This window comes from Falco punctatus, assembly GCF_963210335.1.
Source record: "Falco punctatus genome assembly, contig: scaffold_105, whole genome shotgun sequence".
Taxonomy (NCBI): Eukaryota; Metazoa; Chordata; class Aves; order Falconiformes; family Falconidae; genus Falco; species Falco punctatus.
The window spans coordinates 112,139-131,141 of NW_027660255.1; the positions used below are offsets into that span (position 1 = coordinate 112,139).

At 46.5% G+C, this 19,003-nt stretch overlaps 2 long non-coding RNA genes across 2 annotated transcripts in view; one reads left to right on the plus strand and one right to left on the minus strand.

Annotated features, from left to right (window-relative positions):
* The first annotated feature begins 63 nt into the window (after nt 1-63).
* Nucleotides 64-19,003, plus strand: part of LOC308057340 — a 29,001-nt gene continuing 10,061 nt past the window's right edge. Inside the window, exon 1 of the long non-coding RNA XR_013925230.1 lies at nt 64-460. This is a non-coding gene — a long non-coding RNA (uncharacterized lncRNA). The remainder of the gene's footprint in view (nt 461-19,003) is intronic.
* Nucleotides 1,936-7,344, minus strand: LOC308057341. The gene is made up of 2 exons (XR_013925231.1): nt 7,280-7,344; nt 1,936-2,399 (listed from the first exon to the last, which is right to left on the minus strand). It is a non-coding gene; the product is annotated as an uncharacterized lncRNA (long non-coding RNA).

Here is a 19,003-nt window from a genome sequence, read left to right on the forward strand (position 1 = left end):
GGTATTGTTTAATTCTTATTGCACCCTGTCCTTTAATTTTACTATAACAGGTGATGCATTCTTGGCACGTCCCGGCATGTCAATTGCCCATACTCCGGGATATACCTGATCAATAATTCTGGTATCAATTTCCCTTTTTATAGGAGTACTGGCCAAAGATAGGCTCATAACCTGTATGTATTGATGATCATTTACCTCCAGAGTAACTTCCCCTTTTTTAAATTTGATTGTTGCCTCCAATTGTTCTAATAAGTCCCTACCAAGAAGGGCCTTTGGGGAATTTGGCATTCTTGTTTGTTTTCTTAGTTTGTACTTTAAAGGTTTCAGGATGTTTTCCTGGTGGCCAGCAGCTCCCACAACTGTAACAAAAATTATTATTTTTTACTGAAGTTCAACAAATAAGTTGGTTTCGTATTCACTAAAATTCCACCTCATACCCATTCCCTGCCCTAAAGGGGCCGTTACCGGTCCTGTTGTACTGCAAATGCTGCAGCAATTGGGGTGACATTGTCAGGTCCTTCTGCTCAATTGTCAGCAACAGCAACCCCTCCTCCCCACCATCAGGAGGATTGGAGCAGGAGATGCTGTTCCTGCTCTGCAGGTTACACAGGCCTGCCTCTGCTACAGCACTTCTGTTTTAACTCTTTCTTACCCTGAATGCAAATCTGCTACTTGTTGCTTTAAGTCTGTGTTATTACATATCAGCCTTTGCAGGCAAATAGCAAACACCCTGCCGTGCGTCCAGCGTGACTCAGTCGCACCTTTGAGGGGGTACGGGGGTTTGTACAAACTCACCCCAATACTTTAACACTTTCACAAGGTCTTTGATTCTCCACCCCCCACCACCCCCCTCAGGTTTTACATACATTAGTACAAGTTTTTTATCTTACAACGTGTTTCATTCTGGTTGCTCCACAGAAGGAACCGCAACCTGAGCTTTTAAACACAAAAATTTCAACAAGAACATCTTTCTAGTTTAGGTCTTAGGGTTTTTCCTATCCTTTTCTAGAGACTTAATCAAAGATCAGGTGATGTTAATCCCGCACTCTTTCTAGTGCTAGTACCATAGGATCCCGAGGGGGTACTAATCCACAGTCCTTTTGCCACTCAGGTTTGTCCTGGAGGACGAAGAACATGTCTGTATACGATACTTCGTCCCATTTTCCCTCTCTCCTCAGAAACAACATTAATTGCAGGAGAGTGTTATAATCTAACGTTCCTCCCTCCTGAGGCCATTTCGCATCACTCCAATTTATACAAAGGCCACCACTGATTACAATATTTAATCAATTTCCTTCTATTTTCGGTACCACCATGTCCTACGATATCACTCCAATGTTTTAATATACAACCCAAGGGCGATTTTTCACAGGGCTTACTCCTTCCATTTCCCATTTTACAATTTTAATTACTTTGTTTTTCTCCGGCCGCCTTAGCCACCCAAGGTCGGAAACGCGGATAGAGCTCCTTACTCGTATTGCACTCAAACGCGTGTCTCAAGCACTCTTGCACTCACACTCAGTCAAAATAATTAAGCCATACACGGAAAATCAAAATGCGCATCTCAATCACACCATTCACACTCTCCGGGCAGCCCTCAGTCACACAAGCAGTATGCTATACGGTACCGTGCACTTATGTACAACTTTTAGGAACACTGACAGTTCACAAAGTATGCATTTCAATGAACAATTGCCAAAAAACAAACAACAAACAAAAAACCACATTTTTCCTGGTCTTAAGCAGAGTGTTAAGTTTTCCGCTATTTGCCACGAATTACCAGAATATTATTATTTTTCAACATACATTTCATAACTCCAAGTTTTGAACATGTAACAAGACAACACACAGAACAAACAAGACACAGAGCGCTATTTCAGTTATATTCTAGGAATTCCCCAATTCTTAAGACAACCCAATGGAAGTTTTTAGCTTCCCCTTTTTTTCCTACGCAAAAGTTTCCCTTTTACTTTTGCTAAGAGGTCCCTCTTGTTCCTGTGAGATTCCGCCTTATTCCGTCCCGCCCCCCGCTTTCCGTCACGAGGCCTCCGGGCTTTTAGGAATGGCAGTAACCTCGGGTTTGCTCGATCTGCCCTCAAGATCGCTAGCGGCCACCCCTTGGTCAGCAAACCCCCTCCCAAGGTACCTTTCCTCCTGGGGACTACGCTGCGCGCCGGACGTCTCCGTGCGTCTCACCAGCCGCCCCGTTTCTAAACATACCGTTTTATCCGTGGATCCAGGGGTTTCTCTTCTGCTCCCGGGTGAACAGCTGAGAAGAGGAGGCTCCTCCGAGGAAATCTCCTGGGGCGCGCCTAGGAGCGTCCGCTTCGCAGCTGGTCCCTCAGCCGAGCAGAAATCCTCCTGCCTGGCTCGCCAAAACTGACGTGCGGAATTAGACTCTATAACTCGAAAGTTATAAAGTAGGTATGTTTATTGCGCGCAGATGCACAGGGGGATCGCTCCTCCACAAGCGTGCATACCCGAAGTGACGAACCATCCCACATTTATACAATGAAACAAATGAATATTCAATTAACGCCTATACATATTTGTTACCTAAACCCCGCTTCGTATGTTAATTAGCTTATCAGTCCGTTTCCTGGAATGTGGTGGTCTTGCAGGTTTGTAGGTGATTCATGTTCTTGTGACCATCCGATCTTCTTCAGCAAGGAAACTTAGCACTCCCTCCCTCTAGATAGCATTGGAATATCTCTCATCCTTTTCTCATTCTTTTTTAAATAGCCCCTTTGTTAGAGAAAGAAGGGCAGGCGTCTCCCCGTCTCCCCTTTGTTAGAGGAAGAAGGGCAGGCGTCTCCTCAAAACTGTAGTTGTCTCCTCAAAGCTGTGTGCCTATGTGACCAGACACCGCACCCATGACCAGTCACCATACCCACATTCCTTGAGCAGACATATACAATCACAATCGATGTCCATTGTCCCCATTTCACACTATTTCTCCATATCAACAGACCTCAGGCCAGATTGCCCTTATCCGAGTCACGGCACCAAAATTGTTATAGTTTAGCTGTCCAATGAAATGCCAGAGACTGGCCAATTAGAAAATGTGATTTATTAAAGCAAGCGACAAGTAAGCAAAACAGCGCTGGGCGGCCGGGGAGTCTCCTGCTCCACCAACGGCGCGCAAATTCAAGCAAGCTGAGCAGCTCTTTTTGTCTTCCCCGAGGTCACTTCTGACACCCTCAGTAGCCCCTCTGCTGCTTCTGTTGTGGTGGTTTCTTGTCAGACAGGACGTTCCCATGTTTGGTGTAGCAAGATCACATTGTGGACATGTCTCTTCTTGTTAAACAGGAAGTTCTTAAGACCACCACGACGGGTTCGTTCCTCTTGCTTGCCTTGGTCGATCAGCAAATTACCTTTAGTTACTTATTACAGTACCAGCCCAGGAGAGAGGGGAGGCTGCTGCAGCCCCCGCCCCGGCTGCGGCCAAGGAAGTGTGTTCCAGTGGGCACACGCGTGCCGAGCGGGCATGCCCACCGCACACACGTGTGCATGCAGTTAGGGTCAGCGCTAGGTTATGCGGTGTGCATACCCGCACAGGCAGGCAGAGGCAGCCCCCAGCCCCCGGTGCCTGTAAGCACGCTGCAGGGGGCTGCGCTTTTCCAGCCCCGGGTGGGCACCGGGGCCCGGGGGGCAACGATCTCCCTCGGGCTCTCGGCAGAGGAGCTCGGCAGCAGCCTGGGCTGCGAGAGGGGGGCGGCTCGGGGGGCGGGGGGACACCCGGGGCGGGGGGACACCCCTCCCGGCCGGCGGACGGTCCGGCAGGTGGTGCCGCGGGCTGGAGCGACCCCGCCTGCCCCTCCCTCGGGGACAGCCGGTGGCTGGAACCCGGTGGCCGCCCCCCGCCCCCCCGCACCGCGGTGCGCTCGCTGCGGGGTGCGCCGGCGGGGCCGCTGTGCCCGGGCCGCAGACCCCGCACGGCAGACGGGGAGGGCTCCGCCGTCCCCCCCCGCCCTGCCCGGGGGCGGCTGCGGGAGCGGCGCAGGCGAGCCGGGGGAGCTGCGGGTGACGGGCGCCCCCCGAGCGGTTGCGGAGGACGGGAACGGCCGCGGCAGAGGCCGCGAGTGCGGCGTGAAGGTGCCGGTCAGCTGGAGCCGCCTCCCGCGGGGGGCCCGGGATCGCTGCCAGGTCTCCGCGCGGTCGGGGCTGTCGCTGCCGAGGTTCGAGACGTTTCGCCGCCGCCCCTCGCCGCGGCACGCTCCTGCGACGGCGGCGCTGGCCGTGCCCGGCTCGGGGCAGGCGTTTGCCAGCCGGAGACCGGACCCCTTTTCCGGGAGAGGCCGGAGCGAGGCGGCGAGCGCCGGGGAGCGCGCAGGGAAGGGAGCGGGCAGCCCTCCGCAGGGGGCGAGCCCGGAGGCTGCTCTGCGGCTCCGCACTCGCGGCTCCGCCTCAGCCGCAGGCAGCCCCCGGCGCCCCGGGAGGCGCTGCGGACCAACGGCTTGCACATCGGTGGTCAGCAGAAGGCAGCTCTGCGCCTTAAGTGGCGACGTAGAGAAAAGATGTGTCTGCAGCGAAGCACAGGAGAGGGTCCGGAGGACAGAGCGTGTTGCAGGCGCTTGGCAGCACACGGCCTCGGGAGAGGGAACAGACGCCGTGGGTCAAGCTGGGGCATAAGGTAAGGTCAAGGAGAACCAGTTGGTTAATGGGACCAAACAGAAATGACTTGAACTGTGCATGAACACTTGAGTGAAAGTTAAGACCGCTGTGCCTTTAAATGGGGACGAGGCTCGTAAGACCCAGTGAGGATTAAGTGTGACTAAAGGTCATCGTAAACGGTTTTTCCAGGTGTATAAAGTATTTTCCTGTCGCGACGAGCTGTGCTAGCTTTGTGGGTTTGCCCCCCAGCTCCCATCCCCGCAGAGACGCGTGCCTGGTCCCTCGGCCGTGCGGGTGCTCGATCCGTTGCACGGCGGGCGATGGGATCCGGCCGTTCGACGGCAGCATCAGGTCCCGAGGAGACGGTCGCTGCCAGCCCCGGCCGGCCTCGGCGCTCGGCGGGGCTGCGCGACGTCCCGGTGCGACATGTCCCTTCCCGGGGCTCGCCCCCCGTCTGTGTGCGAGGGGGGTGGCGGCCCGGCGGGTGGCGGGCCTGCCGGGGTGGGAGATGCGGCTCCAGGTGCTTTGCCCGCCGGCCCGGACGGTGCTTTCGCCTCTCGTTACGCGTTCGGGGGAGGCAGGAGGGTCGCCGTTACCGTCAGCGAGCCCGTGCTGCCGCCGCTGCCCGGCGTCGGGGCTGTGTGGCATCCCGGGGTGGTGGGGAGCGGAGCGATGCGCCTCGTCTTTGCAGGGTGCTGAGCTGCCCTTCCCCGGGGCCAGGGCTCACTGCCGCTTCCAGCTGCACAGGATTTGGTCTCGCAGCCTCAGTGTGAGGGCTGGATTTTCGCGAAACGAGGAGGAGCTGCTGGCACCTTCTGTACTGACGGGCAGCTTGATTTCTTGCTGTGCTTTTCGTACATCTTTAATAGCCCGGTGGAGTACAAATTGTAAAGGAAACTTCATACGCAGAGTTTGAGAGTTTGAAGAGAGATTATTCACCCTCTAGCTGTCGTGAGGTTTCACCTCTCCTTCCTGGCTGGACTGATCTTCCAGTTAGAAGTGAAACAAGGTCAAACGGTTAAAAAAAAAGGCTTCCTTCTGTCAGGGCGAATCTAAATCAATCAAATTCCCAGGCACCAAAGTGTGTTGTGTAACAAATGGGAGTGCAAAGGTAAGCACGTAGCTTTGCGTGTGCGAGAGCGGTTGTGGGAATTCTCTGTAAGTTCTAACACCTTGCTCTTTGCGCTGTTCTGCAAATTTGCCTGGATTTTAAGTATGGACAGAAGAGGGAGAGAACGAACATATGCATTTGATTTGCTTAATAGAAAATATCTTGGCAGAAACACATGCTTGTGCTGTGTATTCTGTTAGAGCTTGGCTTTTTAAAATACTCATGTGTTCTGTCTAATGAAAAGCTGGTAGTATCTCCCATTCACCTAAGAATATGTTCAAACATAGCTTGAGATATGCTGCTAATCACGTTAAGAAAAATGTATAGCTTAATATCAAACTAGCTAAAGTGCAGTCACTGGGGAATATCTCGGTGCTTGTAAACTTTAAATTAAAGAGTGCTGTGAGGCTGGATTACCCGATAACCAGTACAATTGAAACAGCAGTATACCCCCTCTTTTTTGAAGGAAGACTGTAGGTCGTTTTGAACAGCATAGAATCATAGAATCATTTAGGTTGGAAAAGTCCTTTAAGATCATTGAGTCCAGCCATTAACCTGACACTGCCAAATCCATCACTAAACTGTGTCCTTGAGCACCACATCTACACATCTTTGAAATGCCTCCAGGGATGGTGAGGCCACCCTGAAACTTCCCTGGGCAGCTGGTTCCAGTCCTTGACAACCCTTTCAGTGAAGAATTTTTTCCTAATGTCCAATCTAAACCTCCCCTGGGGCAACCTGAGTCCATTTCCTCTTGTCCTATCCCTTGTATCCTTGTTGGATCTGGTAGAAATGATCCCCAGATGGCAGTGTGTAAAGGATTAATTTAAATTCCAGATTCTGGTTGCCTGGCATTAGCAAAAATAAAGCTTTTGTGTTATTTCTCTTAACAGTTAAAAATTAGATGCAGGAAAAATAAAGAGAAACACTAAGTACTGAATTCCTCCCCCCCCCCCCCCCTCCATTTACATTTTGGTAAGAGGGAACTAATTTGCTCTCCTGTCTGCTGTGCATCCTGGTGCTGAGCTAATCTTTTCTATGCCCTAGATTGTTATTAGCCTTGCTTGCTTATTACTGAAAGATTTACTTTCTAGGACTCCTTTTAATTCCGTTTGCTGCTACACTGCCTTTTGTCTTAAATGTTATTTTTTTGTAGTGTCCTTTGAAAGATTCTTGGCCTTTTCTAACCCGGGACAAATTTATAGTAGCCTGATCGAGTTTTCCTAATCATGAATGATCTTCCCAGCAGGATATGTTCTTTGTCTTCTTCCTAACGTGATTCAGGACACACTCTTTTTTAAAGTGCCCTTACCCTTGAACCATTGTGCTGGGATTTAGTGTATTGACCCAAACTCTAGTAGATTTTTCTTGAGGCTTTTCTGTGTCACTTTGCACAGCACTCGTAAGATACCCGCTGTCAAAGTGCTTGCACTTTAGTAATAACACCTTGGCATTGTTAAAGTAAGTATGTTTAAATTTTCCTTTGGCCGACTCATCTGTTTTAATTCCTTAAGTATTCAGATTTGTTCTGAGACTGACGCGCGGAAAGCAGACTCCACAATCTGTAAGATTGTAAAGTAGGTATGTTTATTCAGCGCTGGGCAGCACGGGGGGTGGGGTGGGGGTGGGTGGGTTAGTCCTGCCAAAACCGTGTGCGCCTGACACGAAAACTTGCTCTGTTTTTATAAGGCATCTCATTACATATTCATAATGTGTTGTAATGCACCTATACATATGCATTACCTATCCCCGCTTCGTATTAAAATTAGTTCTGCGAGCTATTTCCATATTTTTTTCTCGACTGAGTTTGCGCAGTGTCCCCTGGTGGTGGTCGTCAGGGGTCCTGAGGATGAAGGCAGGCGAGTCTTGCTAGTTACCCCCACATCTGGCGCAGGCTCAGTAGCGTCCTGGTTTTTGTCCAAACCGCAGAACTGGCTTTAGCTTGTTCTTGCAAGGTTGTAATTGTTCTTTTGACTTATATGGTCATAAAGCTGGACTTATAAGGTCATAAGGCTCTTTACTCCCGTATACCTTATCACAACACCCAAACAAACCATGTAAGATCTGGCAAACAGCTAAGCAGACTATTATAATCGTTAAAACTTTACCCTAAACAGCCAAGCAGACTATCATTACCCTAAACAGCTAAGCAGACTATCATAATAATCGTTAAACTTTACTCTGTCTCTTAACCCCTTCTCTCTCAGTCCCCCCTTTTCAAAGAAATTAGTAAATTCTTTTACTCAGACTCGAAGTATTGATTAGATTCTAATTTTTGTCGCAGTTGATTTCTCTTCCATTCACTATAGGAATTTCCAGTTCCCTTAAGCCACCAAAATCCACAACGGATAGCTATACCAATAATTAAAAGTAGAAAGACAATCACAATGATCATTACAAATAATTGTTTTAACCATGTTAGATTGGGCAACTAGGATGTCAATTTCTCCCATAATTCAGAAAAGCCCCAAGAAGTGTTATCTTGTGTCACTTTATGTAGAATATTTACTTGTTTCCTAATTTCTTGGAGGTCCTCTGTAATTCGCCCGCTTTGATCTGCATACATGCAACAATCTACATTGATCACAGTGCATACCCCCCCTTGGAAGGCTAATAGCAAATCTAAAGCCATACGATTCTGTGACACTATTTTTGATAAGTCAGTAACTTCCTTCTGAAGTGCCAGGAGAGCATCAACTGTCCTATTTTCCACTGTTTCTATTATAGCTGAGATGTTTATTATTGCCTTTTCCAACTCACTAACCCCTAAAAACGGAATGAACCATCGCGCAAAACTGTGGAAACTCGTTGGTCTGTTTATGAGGGGGTTATTTACGATGTTCTGTTTTTTCCTTATGGGGGGTCGTGTTGACCCGTCAATGATAGTAATATTGGGGACCAGACCTCCCAGAGTGCATGCTCCTCGCCATCCTATGGGCAAGACTTTACGAGCCATTGTGCCGCACAACCAATACCACCCTGTCCCTCGTGGGGTCGGGAGACCGGTATAGTTCAATTTCAAAAATCCCAAATCTCTACCTGTCATATTTAATGTATGACTTCGGTTACAATTTGGGTGTTCTCCCACGAACAGTCCTTTTCCCGAACTTACCAGGCAGTTATCCCCCAGTGTGCTGGTCTCTTCGACAGTGATTTTTAATTCTCGTCCCCACTTAACCTGAGGGTCTGTGCTCCAGATTGTATTTCCCCAAAAGGAGCCGTCTTGGCGGTTCGTCAGGGGAACTGGCAGTGGGATGCCTATTAACGGTATCTCATAACCAGAATGTCTTGGCATTTGGGTACAGATCCAACAATCTGTCTTATTTAAAATTTTGGTGATGTTTTGAATCGCCTGAACATACCAGTTCTCTCGCCAGGCCGCTGTGTCTATCACCTGTGAAATTATCAGAATCATATTAAATTTAACCCACATCCTATCTTTTTAGCTTGAGCTTTAACGGCCCTTGAATTTCTGATGTCCAAAGCTTTTGTGGCGACTTCTTTACACGGGTATGATGAATCCAGGCATTCTGTTCTTTAATTTTGACTGCTGTGAAGGAGGTGAGGAATACTTGGTGTGGTCCTTCCCACTGTGGTTTCAAGGTTTTTTCTGCAAGAGACTTTACATATACATAATCTCCAGGTTGGATATCATGTACAGGCCCATCCAGACCCCTTCCTCGGGTCCCAGTTACATGTTTTCCAGTTTTATTGAGCTGCTTGCTCAATGCCACCATATAGGAAGTCATAATTTCATCCCCAATTTGCATTGATGTCCCCCTTTGTATTCCATAGTGGCGTCCATACAGAATTTCAAAAGGGCTCAGTCCTTCCCTCGCCCTCGGTCTTGTCCGTATACACAAAAGGGCTAAAGGGAGAGACTGAGGCCATGGCGAGTTTGCTTCTTGTCCCAACTTTACAATTTCCTGTTTGATTAAGTGGTTCATTTTCTCCACTTGGCCACTCGACTGAGGGCGATATGGGGTGTGAAGTTGCCAATCTATACCTAAATGGTGGCTGGTTTGTTGCACTATTTTTGAAACAAAGTGTGGTCCTCTGTCAGAGGATATGGTTGCTGGAACCCCAAAACGCGGTATTATTTCTTGTATTAGTATTTTAGTTACCTCCCGAGCCTTGGCAGTTCTGGTTGGGAATGCTTCTGGCCAACCTGAAAAGGTATCAGTTAATACCAGCAAATATTGGTACCCCCCTTTTCTTGGAAGTTCTGTGAAATCAACCTGCCATTGTTGTCCAGGCCCATTACCCTTTCCAATCTGGCCCATTTCTAATTTGGGAGTATTCTTTGGATTAGTCTGGAGGCAAAAGTCACACTGTTGAGTCACCTGTCTCACTGTGGTATATAAGTTTCTAGCTACAATATCTTTTATCAGATGTTTATACAGAGCCTCCATTCCCCAATGTCTCTTCCTATGTTCTTCCCGTATTAAGTGCCACAGTAAATATGAGGGGACAATTAACTTTCCCTGTGGGGTATAAGCCCATCCCTCTTTATTATATGATCCTTCTAAGTCTGAAATAAGTTTCTGATCTTCCCTAGTGTATTTTGGTTTATCTTGTAGGGAAATATGCCTATCGGGGATTAAAGCCCCTGCTACTTTTATTTTTGTTTTGGCTACTTGTTTTGCCTCTCTGTCCGCCAGTTCATTCCCTTTTTCCAAATCTGAGCTCACTTTCTGGTGTGCCTTAATATGCATAATTGCCACTTTCTCAGGGAGTTGGACAGCTTCTAGTAACTTCAGAATTTCTTCTGCATGTTTGATATTCTTTCCTTGGGAGTTTAATAAACGTCTTTCTTTTCAAATTGCTCCATGTGCATGTACAACTCCAAAGGCATATTTTGTGTCTGTGTAAATGTTTACAGTTTTGCTCTGAGCCAACTCCAGGGCTCGAGTTAGGGCAATTATTTCTGCCTTTTGTGCGGAGGTGTTCATGGGCAAAGGTCCTGACTCTATTACCTCTTGACTGGTGGTGATGGCGTATCCTGCGTGTCGATTGCCATTCAGGACATAGCTGCTCCCGTCTGTGAACCAGTTTTCTCCGTTTTCTATGGGGCTATCCTTTAAGTCTGGGCGACTTGCGTATGTCGCTTCAATAGTTTCCAAGCAGTCATGATGCACTGGTTCTCCTGTGTTTCCGCTGAGAAAAGAAGCTGGGTTGACAATGTTAGTAACCACGATTTCCACATCATCCTGTTCCACTATTACAGCTTGATATCGCAGGAATCTTTGTGGAGATAGCCAGTGTCCACCCTTTGCTTCCAATACTGCCGACACTGCATGGGACACAAAAACAGTCATTTTCTGGCCCAGGGTGAATTTTCGGGCTTCCTGTATATTTAGTATCACAGCCGCAACTGCCCTTAGGCATCCAGGCCAGCCCTTTGCAGTCGCGTCTAACTGTTTAGAGAGGTAGCCAACTGCCCGACGATACGGACCTAGCTCCTGTGCCAATATTCCTAGGGCAATGCCCTGTTTCTCGTGAGAAAAAAGGAGGAACGGCTTACCCACATCCGGGAGTCCTAAAGCCGGGGCTGACATCAGAGCCTTCTTTAGTTGTTCAAAAGCTTGTTCAGCCTCTTTATTCCATTCGAGGTGTTTCTGCTCAGTCGCTGTCAGCGCATATAATGGTTTAACAAGCAGTCCATAATTGTAGATCCACAATCGACACCACCCTGTCATTCCCAGAAAGGTTCGCAATTCCTTTACCGTCTGGGGTTTTTTAGTTTGGCATATCACCTCTTTGCGGGCCTGCCCCAAAGTTCTCTGTCCCGCACTGATCTCATAGCCCAAATAATTCACTTTACGCTGCATTACCTGGGCCTTCTTCTTGGACACCCTGTATCCTTGAAGCCCTAAGAAATTCAACAGACTCACCGTCCACGCCATACAATCTTCCTCTGTGTTGGTAGCGATCAGGGTGTCATCCACATACTGTAACGATTTTCCTTTCTCGGACGGGGCTTCCCAGGAATCCAGGTCTCTCGCAAGCTGATTGCCGAAGATGGTAGGACTATTCTTAAATCCTTGCGGCAACACCGTCCAAGTGAGCTGGGTCTTTCGACCACTTTTAGGATTTTCCCACTCGAATGCAAACAACTTTTGACTGGCTTCGTGGAGAGGGAGGCAAAAGAAAGCATCCCTTAAATCTAGAACAGTAAACCAGATTAATTCAGGTGCCAATGCAGTCAGTAGGGTATACGGGTTTGCCACGACTGGGTAGAGATCCTCAGTAATCCTGTTCACTGCGCGCAAGTCTTGAACCACCCTATATGACCCATTGGACTTCTGAATAGGTAATATAGGGGTATTGAATTCAGACTCACATTCCTTTAATAGTCCTAGCTGCAAAAATTTTTCTATCACTGGCCGGATTCCCTCCCTGTCCTCTTTCTTTAGAGGATATTGTTTAATCCTTACCGGTCGTTGACCTTCCTTTATCTTAACTTCAACAGGTGGAGCATTTTTCGCTCTTCCAGGCACATCAGTAGCCCAGACTCCTGGATACACTTGGTTCAGAATTTCCTCATCAATTTTCCCTTCCGAGGGGAGACTAGTTAGGACTAGACTTAATGCCTGTGTATATTGTCGATCCTTTACCTCCAGAGTAATTTCCCCTTTTTCAAACGTGATCTTTGCTCCTAATTGTTCCAACAAATCTCTCCCCAAAAGTGCCTTTGGGGAGTTGGGCATGTATAAGAACTTGTGGATACCCCATTGTTTTCCCAATTTATACTTTAAAGGTTCGCAAAAATACGCCTTTTCACTTTGACCAGTTGCTCCCTGTACTACAACGTAATCATCTCCTAAAGGCATTAAGGCTTGATTCAAAACCGAATATGTCGCTCCTGTATCTATCAAAAACTCCACTTGTTGCTGCTTTTCCCCTAGCTTAATTATAACCAGTGGATCCGCTAGAGTAGATTCCCCAGGTTCCCGTCAGTCTTCTATTACATTGGCTATCTTCACGTTCGCCGAGGTTTTCCGACCCCCTTCCCTGTTTCTAGGACATTCCCTTTTCCAATGACCAAAGCCCCTGCATATAGCGCACTGATCCTTTTCTAATCGAGACGAATCTCGCCTACCACCTCTCCGTTCCCCTTTTTCTTGAATGGCAGCTATCAATTTCCTTTGTCCCCGCCGATATTCTTCTTCTCTATTACTAAACACCCTCCATGCTTCATCCAACAATATTTCCAAATTTCTACCTTCTGTAGAATGCAGCTTTTGAAGTTTTCGCCTTATGTCCCCTGCAGATTGACCCAGGAATAAAGAAACTAATTGCTGGATCCCTACCTCAGACCCAGGGTCCAGCGGCGTGTTACGGCGCATCACATCCCTCAGCCGATCCAGGAACTCAGACGGGGACTCAGAAAGAGTTTGCTTCACTGCATATAAAGCTGACCAGTTTATAGTTTTGGGAATTGCTCTCTCCATTCCCTTCGAAATCCATTCCTGATATTCCTGTAATCTTTGCATATGTGCCGATCTATTAGCATCCCACTTTGGGTCTTGGAGGGGGAAATGTTCCTTAACATCCCCTCCTGTAATTTTATAATGGTCTTTGGCCAAATTTCCTGCTGTTTTCAAAACTAGCTGTTTTTCAGTTTCAGTCAAATATTCCAATACTAATTGTATATCATTCCAATCGGGATTGTGTTGTTTTACGATAAATTGCAAATGCCTGGCTACACTTATCAGGTCACTTCTATAATCCTTTGCAATCTTTCTCCACTCTCCCAAATCAGCAGTGGAGAAAGGCACTTTAATTAGCATTGTTCCACCATCTGGCCCCACCGCCTCTCGGAGGGGTGCTTGTAAAATAGTCAGGGCAGACTTCTGCCGAGTGTGGGAAGATACAGGGCTATCAGGAGGATTTGAAGCTCCTTCCGAGTCCGCATCCTGGTCCCGTGCCCGGGGGGGAGGTTTAAACAAGTCATTTAAGTCTTGTTCTGGGGCTTGGTGGACTTTGTCTGCCTTTGTACACCTCTGCCCAATGCTGCAGGAAGAACAGCATCTTTTTAGTTTACTTCTACCCCCTTTATTTTCTCGCTCCAATGCGAGTACCATAGGGTCCTGTGGGGGTGTTATCCCACAGTCCCTTTGCCACTCTGGATGGTTTCGCAGCGTGAAAAACATATCTGCATATGACACTTCATCCCATTTCCCTTCTCTTCTCAAGAACAGCATAAGCTGTAACTGCGGCGAATGAAGAGACGGGACGCAGCTTGATGCAAGCAAATGTCAATTTATTGTACAGAAGCACGAGGTTTTATAGACTTTCAGAAGCTGCGCGTTTTAAACTAATTGGTTTTGAAGCTAAGCATTGCATACTAGGCAATCCCTGATTGGTGGTTAACTACCAGCAATTAACAGCAAGGTGTTACCTTTCCTTGGCGCCACCCGTCTCCCACTCCCCTGTGCTCTGCAAACATGCCTCATCATGTTAATTGTTGTCTAGACAAGCTCGAGCACATTCCCCTCAGCAAACGGATTGCCATGCGTGGTCCTGGTTTCGAGACCGCTCCTGCATCTCCCCCTTCCTGTTGCATAAAAAGAACCTTTGAAACCGAATGAGTAAAAACAAGGTATAAGTAATAGAACAAATAAAAAAGCAACTAAGACATATTATCAATGTCAAAATAACCCGCTGTCTCTGTTCTGTACAATTTTACAATTTCCCCTTTTTGTTTTTGAACAGCTAGGACCAGGTTTGCCATGTTCTGCAGGGCCCTTGCAAACATGACAGCAACCAAGGTAACAGCAAACAAACAATACTGCCAGTTGAGTGAATGGATGCCCCAAAAGGCTGACATCTTCTCAGATTTTGATAACATGTTGCTGCAATAGGGCGCCTAAAATCCACGCAGCACATACCATCCAAATCCTCACAGCCATGTCCTTGAACCAACAACAAAAAGCAGTGGCAATTTTGACTCACATGCTTAACTGCCTACCAAACAAGGTGATTTAACTCTTTAATGCTTTCCCTGCTGTTATTCCGGATAAGAGAAGAACCGCTGCGACACGTTCCCATCATAGCCTCCTACTACATTAGCATCTACAGAAAGACAATGATCGACATTCAAAGTGTAAACAGTATCATCTTCTTTTGGATTAACATTATACATAGGTGGAAGGGCACACCAAACAAGAACTGGTTCAGTCAAAAAGTTCGAAACATAGCATGCCTTCTCTGAGCATACCTCTGGGGTCATTCCCTTCAGTTCCCTCTTTTTTTATGCAAAGAGAAACACTTTTACCATAACAGAGAAGCCCCTATTTACATCTCTGAGCCCGGACACAAACCGCAGCTGTGTGCTCCACCAGGCTCAGGGCAGGAATCATTCATGCCGTTACACAGCTATGTATCTCTACAAGCATGCAGACACCTATTAAACACTAGATAACCATGTTTATCTTTCCTATTCTCCTTCACAATACCTAGCTGTTCTCTCATCTCTTGTTAGGTCAAAATATTCTCCAGTTTCCTCTCCTATCTCTCTCTTCAGACATTCTCTAACCTCTTTTTTGCTTGTTAATTGCGAGGAGGCAAAGGGGGTGTGTAGCTGGGTGACCATGACCTGCTTTATGTTACAGTCAACTAAACACTGAATACAGAAAAAAAAACCCCGTATGGGAGACATAAGGCAAACATCAATAAGGTGGTTAAAGATAATTATAATAAATCCTGTAATACTTTTGAGTCATGGCCCAAAGTTTCCCAGCCGTGAGAAGAGACCAAAGGCATCCCGCCCCTGGCTCTGTTGCAGATCTTTGTTTTAAGGCTTTTGAGTTTTGTATACTTTTGTAAATTAATTCACAGTGATCACTCAGATTCACGTAACACATCCTATCAAAGTCTTCACACTTGTGTCCCTGTGCTAATAATAAAAATCAATAGCAACTCGGTTCTGTAGCAACGTATGATGGACAGAATCAACATCTGTTAATAAGCCAGAAAAAAAAAGAACAGTATTTGTAGTATTACTTTGTTTAGCAAGCTAGCAGCCTAATTTACTAAGCAAGTTAAAAGCGTGTACTATTCTTACAGAAGAGATTAGAGAAGCAAAAATCTGTTATGCTGCATTCCAGAACTCAGCCTGAGAATTACAGTCTGCTGTGAGCTCTGCGTTACAACCATTTGACACATGTTGGGGTTGCGATTGTGAAAGTTGCCCGTTTACAATTTTCATTGACATTATCACAGCTAGTTGTTTTAAAAGCAACCCTTGAGCTTCCTGATGTTCAACTTGCTGCAAAATATTCTGAAGCCAATCAATCAAGTTAGTATTAAAGTTAGTGACTCTCTAGGACCCTGCAAGACTGTGGCAAGACTCCCGCATCCGGACTGCCTTAATAGCCATTCCTTCATTTGCAAACAGTTGTCCCTGGGATACCTTGCCTGAGTCACAGAATCGGCACAATTAATTTCTCCAGCCAACTGCTCATAGTTAACAGCAATTCCCCGATTAAGGTTTTCAGTCAAGGCCACTACACGTAGCTCACAAAAATCAAATAACCACATCATATACTGTATCAGTTAGTACCATACAAAGCAATGACTTCCAATCATGCAGTGTGAGCGTATAAGGCTCTGCCATCACTTCAAGAAGGGACATAGCAAATGTATTATGAATCCTCCCTTCCCGCACTGCTTTGCTTAACTCTTTAACAGCCTCGTATTGCACAGGCTGCCACTCTGCAGCTTGATTTGTCTGACAAAATACTGAACATGCCATAGCGACTCCCAAAACCCATCACTGAAGTGTTTCCCGCTTGCATTCCTGTCACCAATCCCTCAGACTCCCTTTCACCCTCCCCAAAAATACAATCAATGCATCAGGAGAGACAAGGGGGTGGGGGAAAGGTCTAGCTCCTTTTCCAGATCTATAGGACCTGGATCAAAAGGTTTATCAGTGTCAATGGAATCATTGTCCGAGTTGTCCTGTTCCCGTGCTTGGTCCTGTGTTGTGAGGGTCGCTGCAATCAGTGACAGAAGCTTTGGGGGCAGAGGAGGTGTGGATGGAATCGCCATCACTGACGGTGTCTTGAGAAGAGTCACGCTGTCGGTGGAATTTACAGCTTCCTCTGGTTTAGCACCGTTAGTAGAATTAGTCCACACTTGGCAAAGAGTAGTCAGAATTTGCCACCAAGGTGCTAAATGCATTCCCGACACGGAGCTCCCCTCCGCGGCAGCATCATACAATCGGCTGCTGTATGTACACACTTTCATTCTTTCAAAGTCTCTAAAGTTTCTTGGCTGCTCACCTGTCTCGATGAATACAGGTGTTATCCTCGGGGTTTAGGTTGCCCGCCTGGTCCAGACAGCAAGACGATCGGTCAGCCAAGCCGTCTCCTCCGGAACGCAGCCCTCTTCCACGAGCTGGAATGCTGGTTATGTTATAATATTAAACCACCATATTTTGAGGCAATTGGAAAACCAGGTAGGATTCAATGGTCTAATGGTTCAAACCCACGAGAATGCCCATGGGATAACCAGAGGAACCATACACAAGGAATTACTATTCAATTAGTGACAGGTCAAGGAAAATGTATAGGTACAGTGCCTGAAAAGTATCAGCCTTTGTGCAACCGAACAGTCACTAATACCAATATAGAGAAACACAAGAATCAAAATGACAAATGGGCTATCCCGACACCAGGAGCTAAATGGGTTTGTTCAGACATCGGAGTAACGCCTTGCCTATCCCTAAACGTGTTTAATCAATCTCAGTTTTGTGTACAGGTGATTATTGTTCCTCGTCTGATCTATCACACCTCTGAGGAGGTGTTACGCCACTTTGAAGGAGACCTGAATAGACAAAAACGAGAGCCAATTACAGTGGTAACCCTAGCTACACTGCTGATAGCGGGCGGAGTTGGAGCAGGTACAGGCATAGCCTCCCTAGTAAAAGGTCAAGAATTACAAAGTTTGCAGATGGCTGTAGATGGGGATTTAGCAAAAATAGAACAATCTATCCAAAATTTAGCCACTTCAGTAAAGTCTCTATCAGAAGTAGTGTTGCAAAATAGAAGAGGATTAGATCTATTGTTCTTAAAGGAAGGAGGGTTATGTGTAGCTCTCAATGAAGACTGTTGTTCTTTTGCTGACCATACGGGATTAGTCCAGGACACCATGTCTGAACTCCGGAAAAGGTTAGATCAACGTAAGAAAGATCGTGAGGCGGGCAGGTCATGGTATGAAAACTGGTTTAATATCTCACCTTGGCTAACCACTTTGTTGTCTGCTTTAGCAGGACCACTTATTATGCTGATTCTGGGACTTATATTTGGGCCTTGTATATTACGCTATATTTTACACTTTATTAGAGAACGGTTTGACTTAGCTAAATTGCTTATTTTAACTACGAGGTCTAGGGAAAAATATAAGAGTGTATCTATTAATGAGGATGAAGATTGTTGTGAATGCGTTATGCCACGTGAAAACTATGCCTATTGTAATTGTGAAGTATTACCTTGTGAGTGTTACGATAAATGTTGGGATTGTGGAAAAAGGTTTGTTCGCAGTGCTGAGAATGAAAGCAGTGTATAATAAACAATAATAGGATAAAAAGAAAAAGGGGGGATTGTGAGAAACTATGGACTAGGGTATTGTTTATTTAAATTTATGTTAAGCCCATATGTAAATGTAAAGATTAGACAACAAAAGATAAGATAACCGCCAGGTGTCCAGGATGCCGCTTGTGAAAAGATACGATCACCGCCAGGTGTCCAGGATGCCACCAGGTGTCCAGGAACCGACAGAAACAGGACAATGAGACAAAGGAGGAAGACCAGCAGGAGGCAGAAAACGACCCCCCCTAACAACAAAAGCATGACTCCACTACCTCATGAACATGGAAGTAAAGATGTATAAAAAGGGACTGTTTGAACTGCTCAGTACGGCAGTTCGTGGAGCGCAGACTCCCCTGTCATCCAGCGCTGTTTTGCTCATATTCTACTTGCTATAATTAATAAAATTTTAATTGGATTATGATCCATTGTGGTCTCAATTTATAACACCTCCCCATCTACAGTTACTGTGTTACACTTAGTTCTCAAACACGCACATTTCTTTCCCTGCATATATAATTACTGTTTTCAAGTTTGCATTTGGTCGGGCCTCGAAATGACATATTTTCTGATCTGTATCTAAACAAGTATCCTGGGCCATTATAGTATTGCTTTCACAGAGGAAGCCCTGCTGTTCTCGCATAATACAAGATTCTAAATCTACTGGTTTGCCACTTGTTGCCTA